Source organism: Balaenoptera physalus, assembly GCF_965194825.1.
Source record: "Balaenoptera physalus genome assembly, chromosome: 7".
Classification (NCBI taxonomy): Eukaryota; Metazoa; Chordata; class Mammalia; order Artiodactyla; family Balaenopteridae; genus Balaenoptera; species Balaenoptera physalus.
Window position 1 is genome coordinate 30,290,946 of NC_138886.1, and position 26,523 is coordinate 30,317,468.

The 26,523-nt window shown below is 35.6% G+C and overlaps 1 long non-coding RNA gene across 2 annotated transcripts in view; it reads right to left on the reverse strand.

The window, feature by feature from the left end:
• The window catches only part of LOC309665088, a 239,323-nt gene extending 216,989 nt beyond the window's left edge, over window positions 1-22,334 (reverse strand). For both annotated transcript variants that reach the window (XR_014266207.1, XR_014266208.1), the window contains exon 1: window positions 12,604-22,334. This is a non-coding gene — a long non-coding RNA (uncharacterized lncRNA). The remainder of the gene's footprint in view (window positions 1-12,603) is intronic.
• Between the last annotated feature and the right edge of the window lie 4,189 nt (window positions 22,335-26,523).

The following is a 26,523-nucleotide window of genomic DNA, read 5'->3' on the forward strand; positions in this document are numbered from 1 at the left end:
ACTTGGTTTATCTATTCTATCACATGGGATACAGCAGGAATGGCAAGAAATTGGCTGCTTTGGCCTTGATGCCTAAAACTAGAAGTCTAAAGAGAAAAAGGAGCATGGATCTCTATGATTTTAAGATACAATAATCTTATCTATTATGAACTGTAGTCCAATCAATGACTCAAGCTCTAACTAGATATATTAACAAATGTTTCTCCCTTGGAGAGGAGTGGATGACCAAAAATGACAACACTAGTGTGGGGAAGACATGTAAATTTTTTGTATTGTCAGAAAAGCTAAGTGGAAATTCAAGAATCCATTTTGAGAAAATTATAAATACCTCTGTTCTCAGTTAATTCTGAGGCTACCCCTCATCATAAAGGGTAGGAGAGTTATTAAGAAAATGGTCCTAGAATTAGAAGCCTGTCTCCACCATGATTAATTGTGTGGCCATGAGTACATGTCTTAAACTCTTAAGCTCATTCCTTCAGTTGTTAATTTGAAATAATACCTTCTTGGATCTGTAGCAAACATTAAATGAGATGCACTAAGAAAACTCTAATTTATACTAATTCAGACTATTGTTTTTCTCACTGAGAAATAATCCAAATTGTAGGTTTAATGTGCCTAGGACATAGTAAAAAGTGAATAAATGTTGTATATTTTAGTCCTCAACCATTCTTAAGAAAACACCAAATTTCTCACTAATATCTTTTAACTACCACAACATTAGCCAAACCAGCATATCCAGCTTTTGTACTAGCAAGGAATCTGCCCCTATATAGTGGTTGCTCAATACATTCTTATTTCATCAATGAACTTTATGCTCAAATCTTGCACAAGTGACTGTCAGAGGGAAAATCATTCAGCAAATGTTCTGAAAAAAAGTCTTTGACCCTACTGACATCTCTTTTGATGTAATGACTTGTTTCCAAGGAATAAAGCATTTTCTTTGGAACTTAGTACATTGGCTTTTAGTCCAAGTCCTAAGGAAACTTTTATAACTATTGCAATGACTGTTGGATGGACTGGACCCTCTGTTTTGGTCCTACTACTCATTCACAGGTCTGTCCCGGGAGTGCTACAAACTACCCAAAGTTGAAAGCTAATATGAAAACGTCACTGCAGGCCACTGAACCTAAGCTGAAGTCTTAGAGAAAACTGGATTTGCGGATTTTCTTGAGACAAGATAGCTTTCAAATAATTTCCAGCTGTTCACCCTAAGGGCTCCATAAGAGTTTTTCCTTGTCTTCTATTTCCTATACTGATATTAAACAGGAAAGGTATAATTACTTCTAATTTAACTTGTAGGTGGTGTTTTCATAGAACAAAATTTGAGTCCCTACAGCTTCAGCCTGCCTCACAATATAAAGTCTGCTAGTATTGGCTAACGGTTTTACAGTGAGGGGGATGTAAGGGATATAAGACTGGCTTAATCAATTCACCTGTCCACACTTCACTACCAGACATGATCAAAGCTAGGTAAAATGATCATCCACAGTCACCTTATAATTCCCCTTGTGCTCCTGAGATTTCTAACCCATTATTTGAGAAAAAACTGCCTTGTTAGCATATTTAAATATATCTTCATGTTGAAACCTTGATCATGGTTACAGCTCAACCATGGAGTTGACGAACGCTGGCAGAACAAAGAGAAGTCATTCTCTGTTATAACTCACATTATACTGCATTCTCACAAGTAAGAAAAAAAATATGGCAGCTCCCTTATTTAATGTGTGACTGCACATCTGAGCCAAACAAGAATACAGCAGTTCCTCACACAGCAATAAGGGCTAAGGTATGCTTCATTACATGTACATAGCTCTATTTTAATTTAGAAGGAATATAAAGATGGCTGACTCACATAGGTTTCTGAGCTTCAAACATTTCATTCCTTTTTAGTTACTACAGAAACTTAAAATCTGAAAAGTTGAACTGTCAGTGAAGCAACACATTCTTTTCTTACTCTTTCATAACCATTTCATATTAAATGCATCTCACGTAGCAAAGCTCTTTTTCTCCCGCAGAGAATCTGGCAGCCACAGACTTAGCTTTACCACCGTCTGTGGGTGTCTCTCAGTAGCAGTCAAATACTCCGAGAGAATAACAGAGAAGTCATTGATATTTTCTAGAAAATCACTCCAGCAGCTCATCAAAAATTTGGCATAAAGAAAATTATTTCTGAAATCTTTAAAGACTTTATTTAAACTCATTTTTTTGGAGACCAAAGGGAAATCATATTTTTTAAGGCTCACATAAATGAGTTCCATGGGCCATTAAAATCTTTTTGCAGTTGTGTGATTTTTTTTTTTGGTAGCAGAATACTTTGCTCATGAATACATTTTCAGGCTATAGGGCCCTTAATAAAATAGCAGAAAAAAAATGGAGGGGGGGGAAGGAAACTGACATTTGCCAGGCACAGATGCTTCTCCAGGAAGATTATAATTCTGTTTTTAATCAAAGTAAAAATATATATTTATTCATATGTCAAAAAACCAAACAAATCCATTACAGAAAATCTGTGCATTTTTATAGTATGTAATCCCAGTGGCATTTCAAAAAATAGGCTGTTCTAGCCCACACTGTTTCCAGAAAGTGTCCAATCAATGACTGTATTATATGAAGTTTTCTTATTTTTATTTAAAAAGAAACATCTCAAATAGCAATGATTATGATTCCCTGTATCCCAGAACATATCATAATGTTTTGTGTCTCTTGCCTTTACACATGGAAGGGCCACTTCCTGGAATATCTTCTATCCTTCTTACTTGCCTGCCTGGCAAACGTGTTGTTACCATTTTAAATGTCAGTTCAGATGTAGCTTCCTCCAGAAAACTTTCCCTGGCCAACACCACTGCATTATAAATTGTTCCATTCTCTACGAAATATGTGTTCCCTGTATATACTTACACTGTAATTATCACATAGTAGAATCATTTATTAAAGTGTCTATCTTCCCTAATAGACTAGAAACTTGTTGCACATAAGCACCGTCTTAGACATTTTGAATGCACCACATTTATCACAGAATCTAGAACATGAGAGGCAACCAATAATTTTACTCAACTGAGTTACAGAAAAACCGGAAAATTAACATCATACTGAAGATTACTTAAAAAGACATAATTCCTTGATGGGAAGTCACGAGATAAATCTCTGCATACATTCTACTCTTTTACAATGATAGCAATAATAATATCTTATGGCTTTAAGATTTATAGATGTAGTTTCTCCAGTTACAACTTTCATTCTATAATTGGATTCTTATGCCTAATGTTAGCCAATTATAAATGAAAATGCTACAATAAATATTTAGATACTTTGAACCTATTCATATTGATTGCTTTAAAGAAATCATAATGTTAAACCTGTGGCTCTATTCATATTCTCTAAACTTTTGATAATTCTCAGGTGACTAGTCTAAAAGTAGAGTTATTCAAATCCAGATTACTTTTTAAATTACATTTAATAGTTTCTAACTAATAACCATTCTACCAGGACAGGAATAGTTATGCAAGGTAATTCTCTTTCCCTGCTTCTTCGTATTTTTGGTTTGTACATTGGATTTGAAAAGCACTTTTGACAAAGATCACTGACTATACATGCAAATTAGTGTTGCCTTTAAGCTTAACTGCACCCCTCTGCCCATGCTTCCCAGGCAAATAACAAAAGGCAGCCGAATCATCCACAAAGCAAACATGAAACATTCCTCAGCCCAGCTGACATTTCAGTACAACCACTGCTTAGAAAACCAAAAATACATCTGTGCAAACTGCAGAAAATTTGGAACTAGCAGGGCTTTCTTTCAAGACTTTCATTTTATAGTGAGTTCTGAGTCCCTTAAAAACATACATCAGCCTTTATTCTCCTTTGAAAGCATCATTGTTATATTAGACGTCTGCTTAAGAAGATCCTTGGCACTGTTTGGAAGGTTTTTCACTTTATCTGAGTTGCGTTTCACTGACCTCCCAGTGGTTCCGCTTTTTCACAGAGCTGACTCTACCTTCCCCGTTCCCTTAGAGTGTGGAAATGGAAAAGTATAATGGTCATTCAGATACAGCAGTCTCACTATGAAAATTCTGATTGTTCTCACAGTATTTATCAAGACAATTTGGTTTTCTGGCACACCATTCTTGAAAGTAAACATTAGTATAGTTGCTGGTATGTTTGGGTAATTTTCAGTATATTCTCATCTGTTTTGACTCTTCCTTTATTGGCAAGTTCTGTCAGTTTTGTTTATTAACCATACATGGTTTTAGAAATAGAAGAGTAATTTCCTAGTTTCCTTTGATTTATAAACTCCTTAGTTAAAACTTTACTTCCCTAATACTGCTTATTATGTTTTTGACTCACTGGTATACTTTACCATTGACTGCATATTTTAAGAAACTCATTGGCTCTTGTCTCTGTTATGAAATCTAGTAGCAACTGAAACTGGGCAACTTCAGTGTTGACTTTTTTCACATCCATTCATTTACTCATTCTCAGCATTTTTGAAGCAACATTTTCTTCAAAGTACATGTTAGAAGCTGGACATAGATACAATTTTATCCACAAAAACATAAAGGTATGGTGATTCCAGCTGAGAGTGACTATTCTTTGAAATTTTCATCCTCTAATTGGCTTAACTAGACTTAAAATACATCGTTCTTTAGAGTTTAGTTCAAAATTAAACACTGACACATGCTACATGGCTGAACCTTGAAAACATTATGCTAAATGGAAACCAGTTTAAAAGGACCATATATTATGTGATCTCATTTATATGAAATGTCCAGAATAGGAAAATCTATTAATACACAAATAGTAGATTAGTGTTTGACGAGGGCTAGGGGAAAAGGGGAATGGGGAGCAACCACTAATAGGCAGGGGTTTCATTCAGGGTGATAAAAATATTCTAGAATTAAACTATTAAGATGTTGTACAACTCTGCATATGCTAAAAAAATTATTGAATTGTACACTTTAAATGGGTGAATTGTATGGTATGTTAATTCTATCTCTATAAAGCTGTTATATTAAAATACAACTATACATACTAACATACACCAATGAATTTTTCTAAATGTTTTAATTCTACATTCTGACACTTTAAAAGCTTTGAAGAATACCTGTGGTTAACTAGTGGCAACTGACAAGTCTATAATTCAGATAATGAAATAACAGAAAATAAGGTTAAATAGTTTGGTTAAGGTTAGCTACGTCACATGCTTTTTTTTTTTGTTTTTAATTTATTTTTGGCTGCGTTGGGTCTTTGTTGCTGCGCGTGGGCCCTCTTTTTTTAGTTGCGGTGAGCGGGGGCCGCTCTTCACTGCAGTGTGCGGACTTCCCACTGCGGTGGCCTCTCTCGTCGCAGAGCACTGGCTCCAGGCACGCGGGCTCTAGAGCGCAGGCTCAGCAGCTGTGGCTCAGGGGCCCAGCTGCTCTGCAGCATGTGGGATCCTCCCAAACCAGGGCTCGAACCCATGTCCCCTGCACTGGCAAGCGGACTCCCAACCACTGCGCCACCAGGGAAGCCCCGTCACATGCTTTAGGTATCATAATTAGGCTAGTGTTTAATTATATAATTATGAATAGTGTCTTTCCTATCTAAAAATTTAATAAGGTGCTAATCCTCACTGCTTGACAAATTATAAAATGCCTCTTTCACTTTTTCCTGCTTTGGTAGCTTCTCAAAGCTATTTAAATTAATTTGTAATCACTGATTGTAATGCCAGGAATTGTCTAGAAAAGCAAAATTGTCTAGAAAAGTAAAACAATAAAAATGCTCATACTATTTCTCAGTTTTTTAAAGTGAAAAAAAAAAAGGCTGTATTTTATGCAGGTTTGGTTTTGTTTTGTGGAGAAAATGTGCATCTAGTTACACAAATAGCCCACTCATTTATTCTGATATTTATTCACACACACATGCTTTCTGCAAACACTGATTAAGTACTGACTATGTCTCACACATTGTCTCCCACACTAAGGAATTCAAGGTCAAATCACCATCCTCAAGGTACTTACAATCCAGTGAAACTACTGCTACCAAGTGAATCAGCAGAGATGGGAACACAAATATCAATGCTACTCTGAGAAAAAGATGTGTGAATACGTCACACTATTGCCTATCATCTCCAAGGGACATTTCTAAGAACAGTATTTCAATCTCCATATGTAAAAGAGACAAAGCCACATCAGAAAGGACTGGTTAATCAGGATACAAGTAATCTGTTATTACAAAAAGCTCAGCTTACTTTTATCTTTGCCCACTGCTTTCAGCAGTCCTCTGAGGTAAAGCATCCACATGACCAAAACACAGAAAAAGGTAAAAACCAGTACTTTAATCATCCAACTGAATCACTCCTCTCGTTCTGACTTCCAGAATCCTACTTCTCCTCATTTATATCTTGTCTAGGATTGTAAACAACCTCCCAAATTTTTAATCTTCATAGAAATATAAATATCTGGACATCCATAGATAAGAATTCCCGCTAACTGCTTTAAGCCAGGCCTTCAACATCTTGAGTCTGGATTATCAAAATTGCTGCTGTCTTTCTCACTGTTTTTCCTCTATAACTAAGGTATTGTTTTCTCTGGTTACTTTCAATATTTTTTCTTTGTTTTTAGTTTCTAGCAGTTTCATTATTATGTGTCTTGGTAAAGATTTCTTTAGATTTATCCTATCTGTCATTTGCTCAGAGCAGCTTCTTGATCCTGTAGGTTTATGTCCTACCAAATTTGGGAAGTTTTCAACCATTATATTTTAGAGTACTTTTTCATCTTGCCCTCTTTCTTCTCTCCTTCTGGGACTCTGATGGTAACAGTGTTAGATCTTTTGTTATGGTCCCACATATCTGAGGCTCTGTTAATTTTTTCATTGTATTTTTAATTTTTCAGATTGGGTAATTTCTGTTGTTGTATCTTCCAGGTCACTGATTTCTCTCCTCTGTCCCCTCCACTCTGCTGTGGAGCCTTACCCACTGAACATTATTTTTTGGTGTTTTTTTCAATTCTAAAAATTCCATTTAGTTCTTCATTATATCTTTTATTTCTTTGCTCAGACTTTCTATTTCTTTGCTGGCAAAGTGTTGGGGCACCTTATTATAACTTCTCAAGTATGGAAATCTAAGCTCCCCACTCAGCCTCTGTTAACATGACTAGAGATGGGGCCCAGGTTTATGTTTTAGGGTTTTTTGATTGTTGTTTTGTTTTGCTAAAGTACAGTGGTTATTGCCTGAAAGTTTTCTGTTTTGCTAGGCCACCACTTTCCCAGTCCTCTGGCTTGAAAGAGCAGACTTTGTTGGGGCCCTTTTTTTTACCTGCACCCTTGGCATTTCTAGGTTGCCAGCTTTTTCAGCTCCAAGTCTGGGATATATGAAGCAAAAGAAAGTCAAGAGACCTCACCACTGTTTTGTTCCTCAGGCTCTGATATCAATAGGCAGTCTGCCTTCTCTTCTCCTTTTTTAAGAGTCTTTAAATTAGTCTTTCAATGTCTAGATCATGCTCCCAAAAGCACAAGTCTGAATTCTGAAAATATTGTTAAAAAAAGAAAAGCTTAAGAAATTTAAAGAAATAAAATGCAATTGTTTGAAATTATAGGGGAAGATAACTTTATTTTGATGTAGTATTTTAAAATCTTTCTAAAAACTACACCAAAGCTGCTGGGTATAGTGAAAACTATGCCAGACGAGAACAAAATGGTACAAACTTGCTCAGCATTTCCACTCATAAAACCACTGTATGGATAATAACCCAAAGGTATCACTCCAAATAACATGATCTAAATAATACATTACATAAATGTTCTATGAAGAATTGCAAAAACAAAGCGAAGAGGGGATAGACAAGCCAACCACAGCTGCAATAGCTTCAAACAAGGTGACAAAAAAGCTTTGTAACAGACAATTGCATTACCCCATCAAACAACAATAGCAGAAAACTAAACTAGATGAATGCCAAGTTTTAATATTCTAGAAAATTTTAATATACATTATCACTACCATCCTCCAATTTCAAGCCTTGTGCTTGTGTTCAATGAGTGCAAATGGGGTGGTTAAAATGAAATCGGTCAAAATGTTAGGTCAGTTAAAAGTAAATTTTCCCCATCACTGGTTTTTATGTAATTGTAATGTTAAAGTAAGATGAGACACTTGTGCAATAATTTTCCCATTTTTCAGAATTTTGGGAGATTCCTTTTCTTTTTGAATTTCTAAATAAATTATGTGTTCTTTGATTAGCAGTTCTCTAATGAATTGGTCAATTTGCCTACAGTTCTATGTCAATTATCCTAAAACAATTTTTTTTCAGTAAACAGCAGTGTTTATTAAATTTTATGTGCTTTAATGCGCTTTTGTCAAGTTGGTAAATATTGGTCTTTTTCTAAGTTATTTTGTTAAAATTAATTTTAAGTTAATTTTCAAACAAGGCCAATACTACTTATTGGGCTATATTTTTTAAGTATATTTTTATTTTGCATTTACATTTAAGCAGTTTTTACATGAAACAATCATTGCCACTTGAAGAGTGGGCATCATCACTATTTGATACTTTTTTGTCTTTTAAGACTTGAATCCACAGTAAAAAGCATGTGCAATGTCAGTATGACTCCTGGAAGAAAACAGTTCTGGGCTTGGATTGCACAGTGAAGTGGGAATGCTGTTTTATCTGCCAGCATCCCTTCCTTGGTGGAGTTGTCAATACATGAGCACACTATAACTCTCACAATAGATGCATATAAACATACAAGGGCCAAGCATAAATTCTTCCATGAGCCACAATGTTACCTATTTTTAGCTTATGCTTATAATTTGAGTTCAAGAACTTGAAACTTAAAGTCCTGACAAATACTTCAGTATATGTGAAAGAAAACAAATTATAAAATGCCAACAAGAAAAGTGTCTGTCAAGTAGCCATAATGTCCTCATAGAAGGGTGAAAGAATCTAAAATCATTGAAGATAATCAATCAAGCTGAATGGCTGGAGAAAAATGTAATTCATTTGTGCTTTCAAATAAATTATTGAAATTCAAAAACATTGCCAATAATCAGGGCATACATAACTGGCTAAAGTAAAATTAAGAAAATAGCCTGAAGTATTTTTAATAAAACAGAAAAATATGTTTAAGGATGAAGAAACTAAAAAAAAAAAAAAAAAAAGATGAAGAAACTTACCAAACTACTCTAAAATTACTAGTATGTTAAAAAACAATAAATAGAAAAAGACATAGATATAGATATGGATATGGATGGATTTAGGTTTATAGATATTTCTCAATTTATTTTGGGGGGCCTGCTCTTTTGAGTAAATTTTTTTTTATCCCTTTTGTTGTTGTTCTAAAATGCCAGCCTCAGCATTGTCTTTTAAGACAAAGTTATACTTATGGATGTGGGTATTATTTTCCATCTCACAAAACTAAAATTAACTGTTAGCACAGGAACAATTTCCTACTCAACTGTTTGAAATAGTGGTATAGTCCCATGTAAGTACAAAAACAACCAAGGGAAGAAATGGCTTTATCTTATCTCATCAGACTCATACTATCTGCATCTCTTGAGTAGGCCTAGCTAAAACAATTTAATCTTCCCCAAGGGTTTGAGACAAAAACAAACCACACAAACAACAAAAACAAAACCTGACTGGCTCTAAACAGACAATACCCTAATAAGAAACAGAGAATAAAGAAAAAGAAATTGGGAGAAAAGATTTCCATTTGAATCTTTGCTCTTACATACTTTCCATCTCTCCCATTACAAAATACACTTAACATGACGTTTATTTTCTTCTCCTTGTTTTCTCGTGGAAGCAGGACCAGCTACATAATTTGTACAAAATGAAAATGAGGGTCTCTTCTTTAAAAATCATTAAGAATTTCAGCAAGGAGCATTAAGCCACATATTGGGTCCTTCTAAGCATGAATCCCTTAAAAACTGCATAGGTCACATACTCATGAAGCCAGCCATGCAAGGAAGTATAAATCATAAAACATATAAAGCAATTTGGCAATAATCATCAAGATCACTATATACGCACATGCTCTTTTACCCTCCCCCCCGCCATTTCCAGGGCTCTATACAAAAGAATAATCAGTTTTGTATATTTACTTATAAAATAAAAAATATTTGTCCCAGTGTTATTGTAATAATGGAAAATTGGAAAATTTAATAGAATAATTTGTAACCTTTTAAAAAGATGTTAGTAAAAACATTTTCTTAATGACATTATAAAATGCTGTTAAGTGAGAAAAATATGACACAAAGCTAGAAACATAGCCTGCTCCATCTCTCTCCTTCTCCTTAACTCTACTATTTTCTTCTACATACATTCTCAAAACTGAAAGGGCATTTAGTAAAATATTAATAGTGGTTAACTATGGGTTATGGAATTAGGCATGATTATTATTTTCTTCTTTATGGTTTTATGAGTATTTTACATTTTCTAATGAAGATTTGTTATTTTTCTAACTAGGGAGAAAGAAGAAGAAAATAATAATAAAGTAAACCTTTCACCTAAAACTGCCAGTTCCTAAGCAAAGAGTTGGGAGCAATAAACTCTTTGAACAGTAATACAAGTAGACCTACTGCAAACAAGTCACATTCTCACTCTCTCCAGTAAGTCCTCTAGAGAAGCAAAATTTAGTGCAGAAAGCAGTGTTTCAGCTCAGCGTATATAGTTTCTTGGTCTACTTGCCCTGCTAGCTTTTTCCATTTACTACATCATTGAACAGACTCAGTGCCATTACTTTTAATGTACTGGTTAACAAATTCTGGACATGAAACTATTTTAAATGGTTTTATATAGAGTACATGCCAATGACTTAGTCCCAGAACAAAGGTTACCCTGTTGTCAAAGCAATAATGATCATGTGCTGACGGAGGCTAGAGATGGTGGTTAGAAAAAGAGTTCAGAGTTTTGAAATGTCCTAGCTTGGGTCCACAGCAAAGCCTGAGACAAGGATTTGGGTATAGGTAGTTTATTTGGCAGGTGATCATAGGGATCACCTGCAGTAAAGGAGCAGCGTGAAAAGTAGGGGGATAAACAATGAACAACAGCAGGATCATTACTGAACTGTTTATTGCTATGGGCAACTGGGATTCAATTGTTCTGGGAACTATATGAGGTACTGTATAGAATGCTTCTTGGAATTTTGCCACTAAAAGGTAAGAAGCTGAGGCATTAAACTTCTGAATTGTTTGAGGGTTTTCCTGGAGGCATAACTTCCCTACACTTCCATGATACCTGCACACGAGCTGGGAAAGACTCCCCAAGGCCTTGCAGAAAGGCACAGAGGATGTTTGAGATGAGATGCTATCAAGGTGCTTAGAACTGTTCACCATAACTGTAGCTGAAATCAGAGGTGGGCCGAAGAAATCTGACATGGAGCTCCAAAAATGTCCATAATTGAAGAACAAAAATGAGGGAAAATGGAAGTGCAGGAGTAAATGTTTTGCAATGTGACCTTAGTGCAGATAAAGAAAACTGAAGAGAAGTATATCTAGTTCGATGTGCCTGCATTTGTTAGTGAGGAGGTAGAGGAGACCAGAGGAAAGTAGGCTCATAGGTCAGGGCACAGTTCTTTCATGTGATCTATGCTCTAGAAAAAAAATCATGGGCAAATTGAAGATGTTGGACATTGCATCTTGGAGAGGCAAATTGAAAAACTACTCCCAGATGCATGTGGGAATCCTCCACTTGCCATCCTATTAAAGTGAAATATATTTTCCCTATAATTTTTTCCTTTGTCAAACATCCAAATAGTTCTGCATCTCTGTATATATATTGGAGCTTATTTTTAGGAATCATTCTTTCAGTGCTTCTTAAACAATCAATTCAAAAGCAATCATTAACCACAGGTTTATTCACTATAATGGAACTAGAAACACCCTGGACAGTCAGGTCATTTCTGTCAAGTCCAGAGTAGGTTATGTGACATATCCCCTCTCACCACAGTTGCCTTGAAAGAAATGTTCAGTGACTTGTAGGGACATGACAAATGCACTGCAATAAACTGTTTGGTGAGTCCCCCTCAGTGATTTCTCAGCATTTTATCCGTGTCCCTGTTGTAGCACTTAACACGGTCTACAGTAATGCATCCTGTTACATGTCTAACTCCTCAGAAACAGCAAGCTTCACGGTAAGTGAGACCTCATCTTATCCACCTCTGCACACACAATGCCCAGCACACTGCCCGATGCAGAGTAGGTGACCAATTCAAATTTGCTGACTGAGTAGGCAAAGCATTTTCCAGGTTAACATTCCCTGACTTGTATCAAACAGATCAACACTGACATGGCTTAATCCACCCGAGATCTGAACTTGGTTCTGCCACTACCAAGCAGGGTAACCTTGGATAAGTCAACAACCTTTCCTCAATCTCATTTTTTCTCATCTATATAATTAAGGGGGTTGAGAAGCTAATGCCTATGGTGCCTTCAAGCTCCTACAGTCGATGATCTATGTGTCACAGGTGTTAGCTCATTAGAACGCACTGAAGGAATTCTGTCCCCAAGTCCCTACCTAGCTCTCTAAAGTACCTTCGTGTACCCTTTGACTAATGTTGTGTTTACGTGTAAGTGTGTAGATATGATAAAAGGGAAATTAGACTTTTAAAAGAGGAGGCTAATAAGGAGGTTTGTACGTTTGTTTTCTTAAAGTTTTGAAAGCCGGTGCCTGTGTTTCCTTCAGAAGATTTTCTGTCATCTCCTTTACGTTTCATTTCAATTAATAATCTTGGTTTTGACGGTCTGGGGATGCCTGTTAACCTGTCAATAGCAAGAAGTAGCATTTGTGTCCATCAATGCACACTTTATTTTTGCAACTCTAACTTCTGGTTAAGCAATAAACAACAACAACAATAAAAAAACCTAGAAATTTAATTCACTCTTTCAACACATTTTAATGTCATGTCAGGCACTGTGCTAACTCTAGAAACTGGGAAACAAATTAGAGATGTCTTAATGAACTAAGAAATAAAGTGAATGCAAAACAATATTTCTGTTATTTATGAATACCTCAGGAACTATAGAATTTTATTTTAATAAATAAATGTTTATCTTTAGTACTGTTTTACTCAGGTATTCTAAAGAAACAAGATAGCAACTGAAAAATAAAATGCAAATAAAAATCATGGAATCTATGTTCAAAGAAAGGCAGTTAATTGAAAACTATAGTTTAATGAATTGAAATCTTTAAGGAGGAAGAAATAGAAAAACATATTTTAGAATATCAATTAGATTAATCAGGTAACCTTAACCTATTTTGAGGGATTTTTTTTAGATGCTTTTTCCAAATTTTCATTCCAAAAGTATACTTGAATGACCTTGCCTTAAAGGGCATTCACTAAACCCAAATTAGATTCTCAGTCTTCCAGGTCACTAACAGAAAGTGATACACACATATGTGTGACAGTATCTCAAAGTGTTGTGACTTAGGCAAGAGGGTAAATATGTATTCACTGTACCCCGAGGGCAAAGAGGGTATATGTAAACTGGCAATGGTCCCAAGTGGTGGTATTGGAAAAATATAATGTTGAATCACAAAGGAGGAAATTCAGAAGGGAATGCCACAGACTCATGAGTACATTTGTATTAAAAGAAATGATCAGACAACAACTTGGATGAATCTCCAGGGAATTAGGCTGAGTGAAAAAAAGCCAATCCCAGAAGGTTACATCCTATATTATTCCATTTATATAACATCCTTGAGATGACAAAATTATAGACATGGAGTACAAATTAGAGTTGACCCTTAAACAATGCAGGGTTTAGGGATGCTGACATAATAAAAAATCCACCATATAATTTATAGTAGACCCTCCGTATTCCAGGTTCCTAGTACCCACAGTTCCTCCATATCTGAGGTTCCTCCATACCTGTGGTTCCCCATCCATGGATTCAACCAACAGTGGATCATGCAGTACTGTGGTATTTACCATTAAACAAAAAACTGGTGTTTAAGTGGACCCGCATAGTTCAAACCCATGTTGTTCAAGGGTCAGCTGTAGTGGTTTTCAGAGAAAGTGTGTGTGGAGGAGGGGGGAGGGGGGGGAGTGGGAAGTTGGGTATGGATATAAAAGGACAACAGTAGGAATCCTTGTGATGATAGAACTGTTCAGTATCTTGACTGTGGTGGTAGAAACACAAACTTTACATGTGACAAAATTGCAGAGAACTAAATATACACACACAAGCACACACACACAGATACAAGTACATATAAAGTGAGAAATCTGAATAACATCAGTGAATTTTATCAATGTCAATTTACTGATTGCAATATTACTCAATAGTTAAGCAAGATGTTATCATTAGAGAAAATGCTTAATGAGCAAATAGGATTTCTTCATACTATTTCTTACAACTGCATGTGAATCTACAATCATCTTAAAATAAGAGGACTTCCCTGGTGGCGCAGTGGTTAAGAATCCACCTGCCAGTGCAGGGGACATGGATTCGAGCCCTGGTCCGGGAAGATCCCACATGCCGCGGAGCAACTAAGCCTGTGCACCACAACTACTGAGCCTGCGCTCTAGAGCCCAAGAGCCATAACTACTGAGCCCACGTGCTACAACTACTGAAGCCCACGGGCCTAGAGCCCATGCTCCGCCACAAGAGAAGCCACCACAGTGAGAAGCCTGCACACCGCAACGAAGAGTAGCCCCCGCTCACTGCAACTAGAGAAAGCCCACACACAGCAATGAAGACCCAATGCAGCAAAAATAAATAAATAAATTTTTTTAAAAATCAATGAGAGAAGTACAGACAATACATTAGAAAAATGACTGAAAGACTTGAAGTCACTGAACAAGAAGGAAACTCAAATGACAAATCTATGAAAGGTTATTAGGTTCAATTGGCAAATAGGAAAATTCAAATTAAAATGACTTAGATATGACTATAGAGATTGACTGAAAATTAGAACATCGGATAAAACTAAATGTTGGTAAGATGGAAACAATCAGAAATTTGATCCACTACTGGTGGGGGTATAAATAACTATAACAACTTTGGAAACATTTTCTGACAAAATTGAAATGTTCATACATTTCAACCCAGAAATTCTACTCCTAGGCATGAGAGAAATGCTTATATGGATGTGCCAGAATGCATGCTCATTAGAATATTCACAGCTACATACTTTGTTTTGGACAAAAGCTGGAAACAACTCAAGTGTCCATTCACAGTAGGAGGGTTAAATAAATTGGAGTATATGAATACAATGGAATTACATGTAGCAAAAAATATATATATAATACATATACATATGATACGTATACTCGTATGATATATAGCCACACACTAGAACATGCATGAATCTAGGAGGATATCATATTAAGCTAAATATACAGGAAACAAAATAATAACTACTATATTGTTCCACTAATATAAAGTTCTAAAGCAGCTACCTTGTTTAAGAAGAGGTATACAGGTGGTATGTATATATGCAAAGGTGGAAAGAAAAGAGCAACTTAGAAGTTAACATAGAGGGGCTTCCCTGGTGGCTCAGTGGTTACGAATCCACCTGCCAATTCAGGGGACACGGGTTCGAGCCCTGGTCTGGGAAGATCCCACATGCCGCGGAGCAACTAAGCCCATGTGCCACAACTACTGAGCCCCCGTGCCACAACTACTGAAGCCCACGTGCCTGGAGCCCATGCTCCGTGACAAGAAAAGCCACTGCAACGAGAAGTCCACACACTGTAATGAAGAGTAGCCCCCTCTCGCCGCAGCAAGAACCCAACGCAGCCAAAATTAAATTTATATATAAAAAAAAGAAGACATTCTTGTCTTCTTAAAAAAAAATTGTTTTAAAAAATAAATAAAATAAAAGTTAACATAGAGATTACCCAGAGAGGAGGGGTTTGGATAGGATAAGAAACAAAAGGGGAGGAGTTCTGAAGTCCTCCAGTGTCTGGTAGAACACTGTTTCTTGACCTGAGGGGTGATAACACGTGCTTGCTTCATAATCATTAGGCTATCTATAAATATATTTTCACAATAAAAATATGTTAAAATGTTGCAAGCTTAAAAAACATGATAGAACACTTGCCATTTGGTTTGATTGTCTGCTTTACTGAGTAACAGCAGACCCAATTTAAAAGACAGTAACACGAAGTCAAATATACAAAGTCAGCTGAAAGTTTCAGCATCTCTAAATATTAAACTCTTCACTGATTAAAAGTTCTTTCTCTTCCATAGACTTTAGCTGAAGCCCAGTAGGAAAGAGAAATGGGAAGGGGAAAACGAGTTCCATCCTTCTTCCAAGGACCTTGACTTCTCCTTTGCATTGGGCCACGGTTTGTACCTACCACACCATGCACGACCCAGATGCCATCAGGTCCCTTTCTCTATGGTATGTATCCTGTGTGTGTTTGGGTTGAAGCACTACCTGACACTAAAGGAAAGATTTGGAGAGAAAAAAAATTTTTTTTGATATTTTCTTACAACCTAAGAAAATATCAAGTGCACATGGAAACAATTAGGTGTCCAAAATACAAGAATTTTTATTAAATGGTGCATGGAGATTGAATAGGCATAAATAATTTTTCCCTTGGTTGGAGCAATCTACACTGAGTACCTTAGTCTTTGTTTCTCCTCATCCAGAACATTTATTTCTGATCTTGAACTTTCTTCTGGTACCATAGTAAGCACTTCATAAATATTTGTAGAATAAGTATGTTTTTATTTAATAAAATCATATTTTTATTATGACTTTAAATGAAAACAAATTTTATGCTTTCACATGCATAGAAAAAAAAGACTAGAATAAAATAGACCAGAAATGCTTTCCTCTTTTTTTGCATTGTGGTATACTTTACATTTTCTCATTTCCTTTTCATGGTTAGAGGAATAAACAACTGAAAAGAGTGATTTGAAAAATAAAACTGAAAGTCATAATTTAATGATCAATTTAAGTCACTGAAAATATAAACCAGAATAGTCAAGCTCACCATTATTTTGATGGATGTTTATTACCAGAGTCTTAGGAAATGTGACCTCACTGACTTTAGATTTGTTTTGTTTAGTAACTGTGATGTTGCCTCATAAAATGAGAGGTATCAGTGGGAATAGATACTCCTTATTCAATTACAGCTTTAGCCTTTGCAATTCAATTTGGAAGTCAAGATTGATTACCGTATTTAAGTGTTTATAATTCCTTTTTCCCTCCTCCTCCCTTAATCCAGAATTTAAGTTCTGCATATAATTCTTCATGTGATAATTATTTGTGCATTAAATCTGCATAACTCTGTAGAATAAGGACGTGTGATTTCTCTGAAAGTTTCCATTTCCCAAACAAGAAAAAATAATGCAGTAGCAGTAAGGCCTGTATCTCCTGAGTTGTCATAATCGAGTTGTACACAGCCTCCCATGGCCAGACTCTGATTTCACCCGACATCCCTCTTGAAGCAAGACTCATTTCTAAAAAGCAAATCATTTCCCAAGACATTAGAGAGCTAACAGGCTTTACTAGAGATTACATAGAAGACATGAGCGTTTATGTATCTGTGGCAAAACACAGCATTTTTACTTCAGTGTAAGTAATCTGCACTGGCCATCTCTTCCCAAGTCCGTTTTCTTCCCTGCTGACTTCCAAATCTTTTGTCTCTAACCCCCACTCCTACCCAGCCCTCCTTCAACCTCTCTGACTGTACTCTCTTTCATTACTTTCCCTTTTTTAGCCAGAGAAATGTACGTGTGTCTGATCTTCCAAAATCACATCATCACACCCATCATGTGAAGTTGTTTTCAAACATGCAAAAGACCAGAAAACTGAGGACAAAGATTAGTTGTGTATGTGAGTGTGTGTGTGTGCGCGTGTGCACATAGGCATTTACCCGTGCAAGCATTTAAGAAATATATGGTCTTTAACAGAGGCACCCTCCTCAGAAAGGGGAAAGGAACTAGGGCAAAGGGATATAACTAATATTTTTCTCTGAAAAATGTTTTTCTGTCACATTAAAAAGAATTTTTTCTTCAACCTTTGTAATGTTTCTGAAATTGTGATGCACCTTGCAACTGATATGCACATTTACTGTGGTAGTGTTCTATTTTTCTCCAAAACTTTTACCGAGATTGCTAGCCATCTCACAATATCTAGTACCTACCAATTGAGGAATATGCTGTGTATCTTTCTTAGAATTTTCTCTATTGCTTTTTAAATTATGGTTTCACAAAAGTCATACTTCCTCACTGCATCTGGTGATATAACTGTAAAGATAAACACGTGCAATGACGTATAAAGAAAAAAATTAGTTCTCTCTTCCTAACTCCCCCTCCTGAGGTTACCAGCATTAGCAATGTACTGATATTCTCTCACGTAACCAGGGGAGCTCAGACATAGTATAGTGCAGGCTTTCTGGCTGTGATAATTTTAACAAAAATAAAATCATATTACCTTATGTAATTTTCGTATTTAAAATACATCATGGATATCACTTATAGTTAATAAATCTCTAACTTATTTTCAATATCTTTATGGTATCTATCTATGGTAATCCATAGCATAGATATGTCAGAATTTATTCAACCATTTCCCCCACTCAGGTAGTTTCCAGTTTTTCTTTATGCCAACTTCCAGCAATTCTTCAATACATATTGTCATACCTATATCCTCATGTACCAGTGCCTTTGTTTTTACAAGGTACAGCCCCACAAATGGGATTGCTGGATTAAATAATATGTGCATAATAATTTTAACATACATTTCTAGATAAATTTCCCCAGATGTTTTAAAGATTCTCACTGCCATCAGCAGCATCATGATGCGGCCCATTCCCCTACAATCTCACCAGCATTCTTGTAATTGCTCATTTCAATCTTTTCTAGTCTAATGGATGAAAATGGTCTCATACTCTAATTTTCATTTTCCTCACTAATAGTAAGATGAGGCATTTTTTCACACGTCTTAGCCATTTGGGCATCATCTTCTCTCTCTAGGCTACTTTTCTACTGTGCCATCTTTTTCATGTAAAACACTTTGTAAGATCTTATTACTCATTAGGGATATTTACTTTTTGTCAGTAACATATGTTGCAAACATTCTTTTGCAGTTTACCATTTTCTGTCAGTCTCATTCTGTAATATACTTGAAAATTTTTTTTATGTAGGCAAATATGTCTGTCTTTTACTCTTTTGTTTAGGATGCTATCCCTCACCCTGAGACTAGAATCTTGTAGATTTTCGTCTAATGTTTTCAGTGTTTTATTTTTATTTACTGTTTTGCTTTAATGAGGTATAGTTTACATACAACAAAATTCACTCATTTTAAGCACACAGGTTGATGAATTTTGGTAATTGTATATAGTCATGTAACCTCCACCAAAATCAAGCTGTTGAAGAGATCCATCATCCTGAAATGTTTTCTCATACCACTTCACAATTGATGCCCTCTCCTGACCCTTGACCACAGTCACTTCCCGTCACTACAGCTTTACCTTTTCTAGAATTTTGTATTAATGGACTCATAAAGTACATAGTCTTTCATGTTTGTCTTCTCTCGTATGTTTGAGTTGCATCCACATTTTCACGTATATTAATATTTACCTCATTTTCATTGTTGAGCAATGTTCCATAGTGTGGATAATTCATAACTTCATTATCTAACTACCAGTTAATTGATATTTGAAATTATTCTAGTTTTTGGTTAGGTCAAAAATCCAGAAATAACAAAATTAAAACCACTATATCAATTAATATTATTTAGTAAGCGTTTATTGTGTATATAAAAACAGTTCACAAGCTGAGGGCTTCCAAATTTGAAGACTGATATGAAGCTCAGGGGCATGAAGTTACAGGATGGCTTATAAAGTGAAAAATGAGGAAACAGCCTTTATGACAACTGGTTATTACAATGGGGGTTTCCAGATGGCAAAGGATTGATTGAAAGTGATTATCTCATACCATTTTCAGGAAGATGACCTGTTTCTTTTGATTGTCAGAGGCATTTACAAGAAATAACCTTAAGTTAAGCTTTGCTTATGCTCATGAAATGAGCTAGATTTAGTTTTGCTTACGTGGCTTAATGGTTTTGTCGGCTCAGGGAATTCTCAAGTCTGGTCTCTATTTTGTGTTTAATTTTAACAGTTATTATGCATAATGTTATAACATTATTGTAGTATTATTATATATTAAAATATTATTATTTACTAAAATATAAAAGTCTCTGTGTAAAAGACTTTATATGGACATACCCATTTCATTTCTCTTGAATAAATATCTAGACTGAAGATTGCTGGGTTATATGGTAAGTGTATGTTTAAAAACTTTATAAAATACTGCTATATTGTCTTTCAAAGTGGCTGGGCCATTTTGCATTCTCAACCAAAATGTAGAGTTTCCAGTTCCACATTCTGTCCAGCACTTGGTATTGTCAAGCTTTTTCATTTTAGCCACTCAAATGGTGTCCAGTGGTCTCTCACTGTGGTTTTCATTTGAATTTACATGATAATAATGATGTTGAGCATCTGTCAAGTGTCTGTTCAAATCTTTTCCCCTTTTTAAAAAAACTGGGTTGTTTTCCTTATTAAGTTGTAAGTGTTCTTCATATATTCTGGATGCAAGTCCCCTGTCAGAAATATGTTTTGCAAGTATTTTCTTACAATCTATGGCTAGTCTTTTCATTTTCTTAACTGTCTTTCATAGAACAAAGGTTTTTATTTTGATGAAGACGTTTTATCCATTTTTCAATTTTTTCTTTTTTCATTATGTTTAGGAAATCTTTGTCTAGTCCAATGTCACAAGGATTTTATTATGTTTCCTTCTAAATAGTTTAAGGTCTTTTTTTTTAACATCTTCATTGGAGTATAAATGCTTTACAATGGTGTGTTAGTTCTGCTGTATAACAAAGGGAATCAGCTATACATATACATATATCCCCATATCTCCTCCCTCTTGCGTCTCCCTCCCACCCTCCCTATCCCATCCCTCTAGGTGGTCACAAAGCACCGAGCTGATCTCCCTGTGCTAAGCAGCGCTTCCCACTAACTATCTATTTTACATTTGGTAGTGTATATATGTCCATGCCACTCTTTCACTTCGCCCCAGCTTACCCATAGTTTAAGGTTTTATGGCTAGTTCTCTGACCCATCTTGAGTTAGCTGTTGTATATGGCATGAGGTAAGAGTTGAGGTACATTTTTCTATACAGATAAATCTAGTTGTCCCAGCTCTATTTTTTAAATTGAGAATTCATGTGGCATTAATTTTATGTGCTATGAGGCAGGATTCTAGCTGAATATTTTTCCTGATGGATAATCAGTCATACCAATATTTTCTATCATCTAAGGCATCCTATTCCTACAGTATTGAAATATTATACTTATTATTTCTTAAATTCCTATTCATAACTGTAACTATTTCAAGACTTTATTCTCTTCTACTGATTTGATTATTTCTGTAATTATAATCTGAAACAGAATTCTTGGTTCCCAGCCTCTTAACCTGTCTCTCTTTCCACTTTTTCTCATTTCATTAGGTGGCACTACCATCTACCTAGGTACTAGCCTTTATTTCTCTCCTTTCCTCGTCCTTATAATCAATCCACCACTTTTCCCACCACATTATAAATATTTCACTCCATCTCCATTGCTAAGAGAGTCATCCAGGCTCCCATGATCTTATCTTGCACCTGTCTTTTCCATGCCCACTAACTGTACCCACACTGGCCATCTTTCTGTTCTTTGTCCATCCAAGTTTGTATCTGGCCCAGGACCTTTGAACGTGCCATTCCCTCTGTCTGGGATAATCTTCCTTCATCCTAACCACCTCTTTTGCTTCTTTCAGGTCTCGGGTTAAATGATAATTCAGATCTTTGGAAATATTTCATATGTAATGTCCCCCTGACTATAATCCTACTATTGCTAGTTTGCGTATGAGGTGGGTACTCACCCAGGAATTTGCATAATTAATAAGCTGCACATGGGCAACATCTACTGAGATCAGGCACTGGATCCTTCCATTCTTGAAAGACCTCTCCCCATCTTTGTAAAGTGTGAGCCAGCAGCCAGCGCCAGGGTTGTTGCTCAGGGATAAAGAACAGCAAAAGATTAGCCTTGATCAAACTGATTACTACCCATCAGGGTGCTCATAAAAATGCCTTCTGGGATGTCACAGACTCGAAGTATGAGAATAGCTCTGGGCTCACCGTCAGATGAGGAGCAGAAGGTTCTGTGACCACATGGCATGTTCCTAAATAGCAGTCCACTCTAGAGGAATATTCGCTTTAGTCCTGGACAAAGTGTACCTGGAGAAGTTAATACTGCTGACAAATAGGCCCTCCACACTTGGGGAGGGGCCCTTCAGGAGGCCTTGGGCATCATCCATAGAGAAAGGTCACACTGGGCTTGCTTGCCCACTCTACAGAATTCGTGTGTGTGTGTGTGTGTGTGTGTGTGTGTGTGTGTGTGTGTGTGTGTGTGTGTGTGTGTGTGTGTGTGTGTGTGTGTGTGTGTGTCGCTTCACTCATTCTGGCTCCACTTCTCCAGGTACTGTGTATTCAGAATGTTCAGTGCTGCAGCTGCAGCTGCCACTATTGTTGTTGCTGTGACAATTCTTAGCAGTTTGTTATTGTTCTAGGTGAGAGTGAGCCCTGGGGCACACCTTCCCCACTAAATTTCTCCCTTACGCTCCAAATGCCATTTGACTCATTTTCCATTATAATCATCAGAGGACCTTTAAGCAATTCTAAGGGAGTTATTACTTTCTTTCACATCTTTTCTCAAATATCTGATTGCAATTCAGCTCTCCAGGGAAAATCCAAGCTGCCTCTTTATCCTTATGAAGAGAAAGTGTGAATTTTATCCCAGATTCATAATTTTAAAGCTGAAAGGGAGCTTGAATACATTCTAATTATGTCTCCACATTTTACACATGAAAAAAAAAAGTTTCTGATGTGCCTAGGACAAGATCTGATATGCATGGCAATCAATAAAAAGTGTATTCAATGAAAGAATGAAGTTTAGGGAATCATGACTTCTCTAAGATCACACAATAAGTCTGTAGCAGAACAAAGATTAGAATAAGATTTTCTCATTCCAAAACTGAGCCCATTTATAAAAACAAATGGATTATATTTATTTATTGAAATAATCTAAAGAAAATACTTGTATACTTAAAGATTTGCCATAAAGGTCTTAGAATAATATCATTATTTAAAGCTAAAGATAGCCTTAAAAACAAAGTAGTCTATTTCTTAACCTAGTAAAAATAAATACATAGAATGCAACTAATTCAATTTTTAAACATCTTTATTGAGGTATAATTGATATATGAAAAAACTGGACATATTTAATGTATACAAATTGATAAGTTTGGAGATCTGCATACACCTCTGAAACCATTACCACAATCAAGGTAATAAACATCACCTCCAAAACTTCCCTCTTGCTTCTTAGTCATTATTTTTCTTTGTTTGGCTGGTTTGTTTTAAAAACACAACATGAGACCTACCCTATTAGCAAATGTTTAACTATACAATACAGTATTGTTAAACTATAGGTGCTACACTGTACATTAGATCTCTAGGACTTACTCTCGTATAACTGAAACTTTGTACCATTTGACTAATACTTCCCTGTTTCCCCCTCCGTCCCAACCACCATTCTACTCTCTGCTTCTATGAGTTTGACTATTTTAGATTCCTCATATAAGTGATGTCATGTAGTATCTGTCCTGTGTCTGGTTATCTCACTTTTCATAATGTCCTCTACGTTCAGTCATGCTGTTGCATATAGCAGGGTTTCCTTCTTTTTTAAGAGTGAATCATATTTTATTCTATGTATATACCACATTTTCTTTATCCATCATCTGTTGATGAACACTTAGGTTGCTTCCATGTCTTGGCTACTGTGAATAATGCTGCAGTGAACACAGAAGTGCAGGTATCTCTTCTCGATCCTGATTTCAATTCTTTTGGATATATATCCAGAAACGGGATTGTTGGATCACACGTTAGTTCTATTTTAAGTTTTTGAGGAACCTCCATACTCTCTTCATAGTGGCAGTTCCAACTTATATTCCCACCAACAGTGCACAAGTTTCCCATTTCTTCTCATCCTCACCAGCACTTGTTATCTCTTGTCTTTTTGATGACAGTCATTCTAACAGGTGTGAGGTAATATCTCATTGTGGTTTTGATTTGCATTTTCCTCATGGTTAGTGATGTCAAGCTCCTTTTCATGTACCTATTGGCCATTTTCATATCCTCTTTGGGAAAATGTCTATTCAGTTTCTCTGTCCATTTTTTAATCAGGTTGGCTTTTTACTATTGAGTTGTGTAAGTTCTTTATATATTTTAGATATTAATACCTTATCATATATATGATTTCCAAATGTTGTCTTCCATTCTGTGGGTTACCTTTTCATTTTGTTTGATTGTTTCTTTTGCTATGCAAAGTTTGATGTAGTCCCATGTAATAATTTTTGTTTTTGTTGTTTGTGCTTTGGTGTCATATCCAAAAAATTATTGCGAAGATTAATGTTAAGAAGACTTTTTCCTATGTTTTTACAATTTCAGGACCAAAGTTTTATGTTGTTGTATTATCTGTTTGTTTGGTCCAATGATGAAGTTACATTCTCATTTTTTACTAAGTTGCACCAATAATGTGTCACCTAAAATTTCAACATTTTTTAAAGTGAATGAAGAACTTAAAGATACTTTTGAAGCAGTTTAAGAAAAAACTTTCTAGATTTGTATGATTTTTCCAATATTTTACAGCTGCATTGTCCACACCTAATTTTTTAGGGAGCTGACTTTATTATTTCCAAAACTTTTAATTTGATTTTTAAAATATTTTAAGTATTTTTAAGCTTTCTGAAGGTTGACCTAATATACAAAAAATTGCACATATTTGATGCATACATTTGGATGAGTTTGAACATGTGCATATACTCATGATACTATTACCACAATAATTTGATTTTAATAGAATCTATAATTTTCCTTGTGTATTTGCATATCATTAGTTGATACAATATTTAATTATATTACAGAATTATAATAAGAAAATGACTGGAATAAATAGGTTTATGAACATACACAACTTTATCTTGATCAGTAAACAACTTCAATGCTGGGAGCAGTAGGAGTGAGCACACAGCCTACTGTATTTATACCTGGGGCATCCATCAGTACATTTTGCAGATGGAATGGATAGGATGGGTTAATCTAACAATCTGATTAAGTGGAAATCAGTTAAGAAATCTAGAGGCAGAGATATTTGTCTGACTTTCCCACAGTGCAGTGCATTTGATCAGGTGGGTCCTTTAGACTTGAAAGGAATGCCTACATTGAAAAGTTAAAAGGATTTTCTAAGGAGCTGATATGGAAAAGAAGCCTCTAATTTAGGCCACCTGCCATCAACCAGGCTGTTCCATTGTTTTGACCTTTTCGTTTCCCCGTAAACCACCAATAAAATGTAACACAAATGAAAAAGCTAAAATATAAAATATTAAATATTAAAATGCTCACATAGTAAATGTTTCACTGAAGGTCAAGTAAAGCTAGACTTCTAAACTGAAAGTGTTGAAAAACATCAAGATAAATGGAGTCAGAGTGCATGCAATATGACCTGTTTTGCATTAGGGTGCTTGAAAGGATTCAACAGAAAATAAAATTTAAAAAGGATGTGTCCCCAGCAGAAGCCTCAAGTGGAGATTAAGGTTTCTCACAAAGGACCCAGGCCAGAGGCTGATAAGTAACATACTTTTCTGAATCATAAAAATTTTGAACTACCTACTATGTGTGTTTGGGACATAATGATAAGAAAAATAAAAATGATCTGTGCCCTCAAGGATTTACAACCTGGTGGAAAAAGAAGACAAATTTAAATCAGTAGTTGAAAAGGAGTGGTGTAGGGCCTGCCTTAGGGCAAAAGCCAAACTGGTCCCTTTATATCCAAAGTTGAATGTCTATATGAATAATTGATGTGCAGAGTATTTTAAAAGAATTATCCAAAATCATACACATAAATCATCTTGAGGAAAGATTAAAAGCCAAAAATAAGAGTATTTATTTCTAGATGCCTAACTCTAGAACTCTAATTTGCCAGAATTAGTGGAACTTATCTCAAGGACTCCTGACTTCTAAAAATGTCTTTGAGCTATTTTTCACATAACACAAGCATTATGAAATTACGTACTTACCCTCAATAACACAGAGAAAAATTAAAATCTTGCCTTCAATTGAAATTTCCTTAATTAGGGATACAATTTAACCAGAAACTGACTGGCAATGATGGTTTTTATTAATAACAAATAGAAAGACAGGCTCATTATCACTTAAAAATTGAATTGGGGGGTAAATAATGCCTTATAAAACATGAGGTTTATAGAGTAAATAATAAAAAAGATTGGGAAATGCTACAGTAGACTAAGTGTGTCTTTACTCAGAATCAGTCTAAGAAACCATTTTTTTTTTAAATTTATCTCAGTGGTAGGCTTCTAAAGAACACCCTGTTCACTCAATTAACTTTACTTTTTGAAGATTAAAACACTTGGTCTTTCAGTCTGTTATTCATAACAAAACAGTCCAGGAAAAAAAGGCCTCAAATATTAATTGTGAAC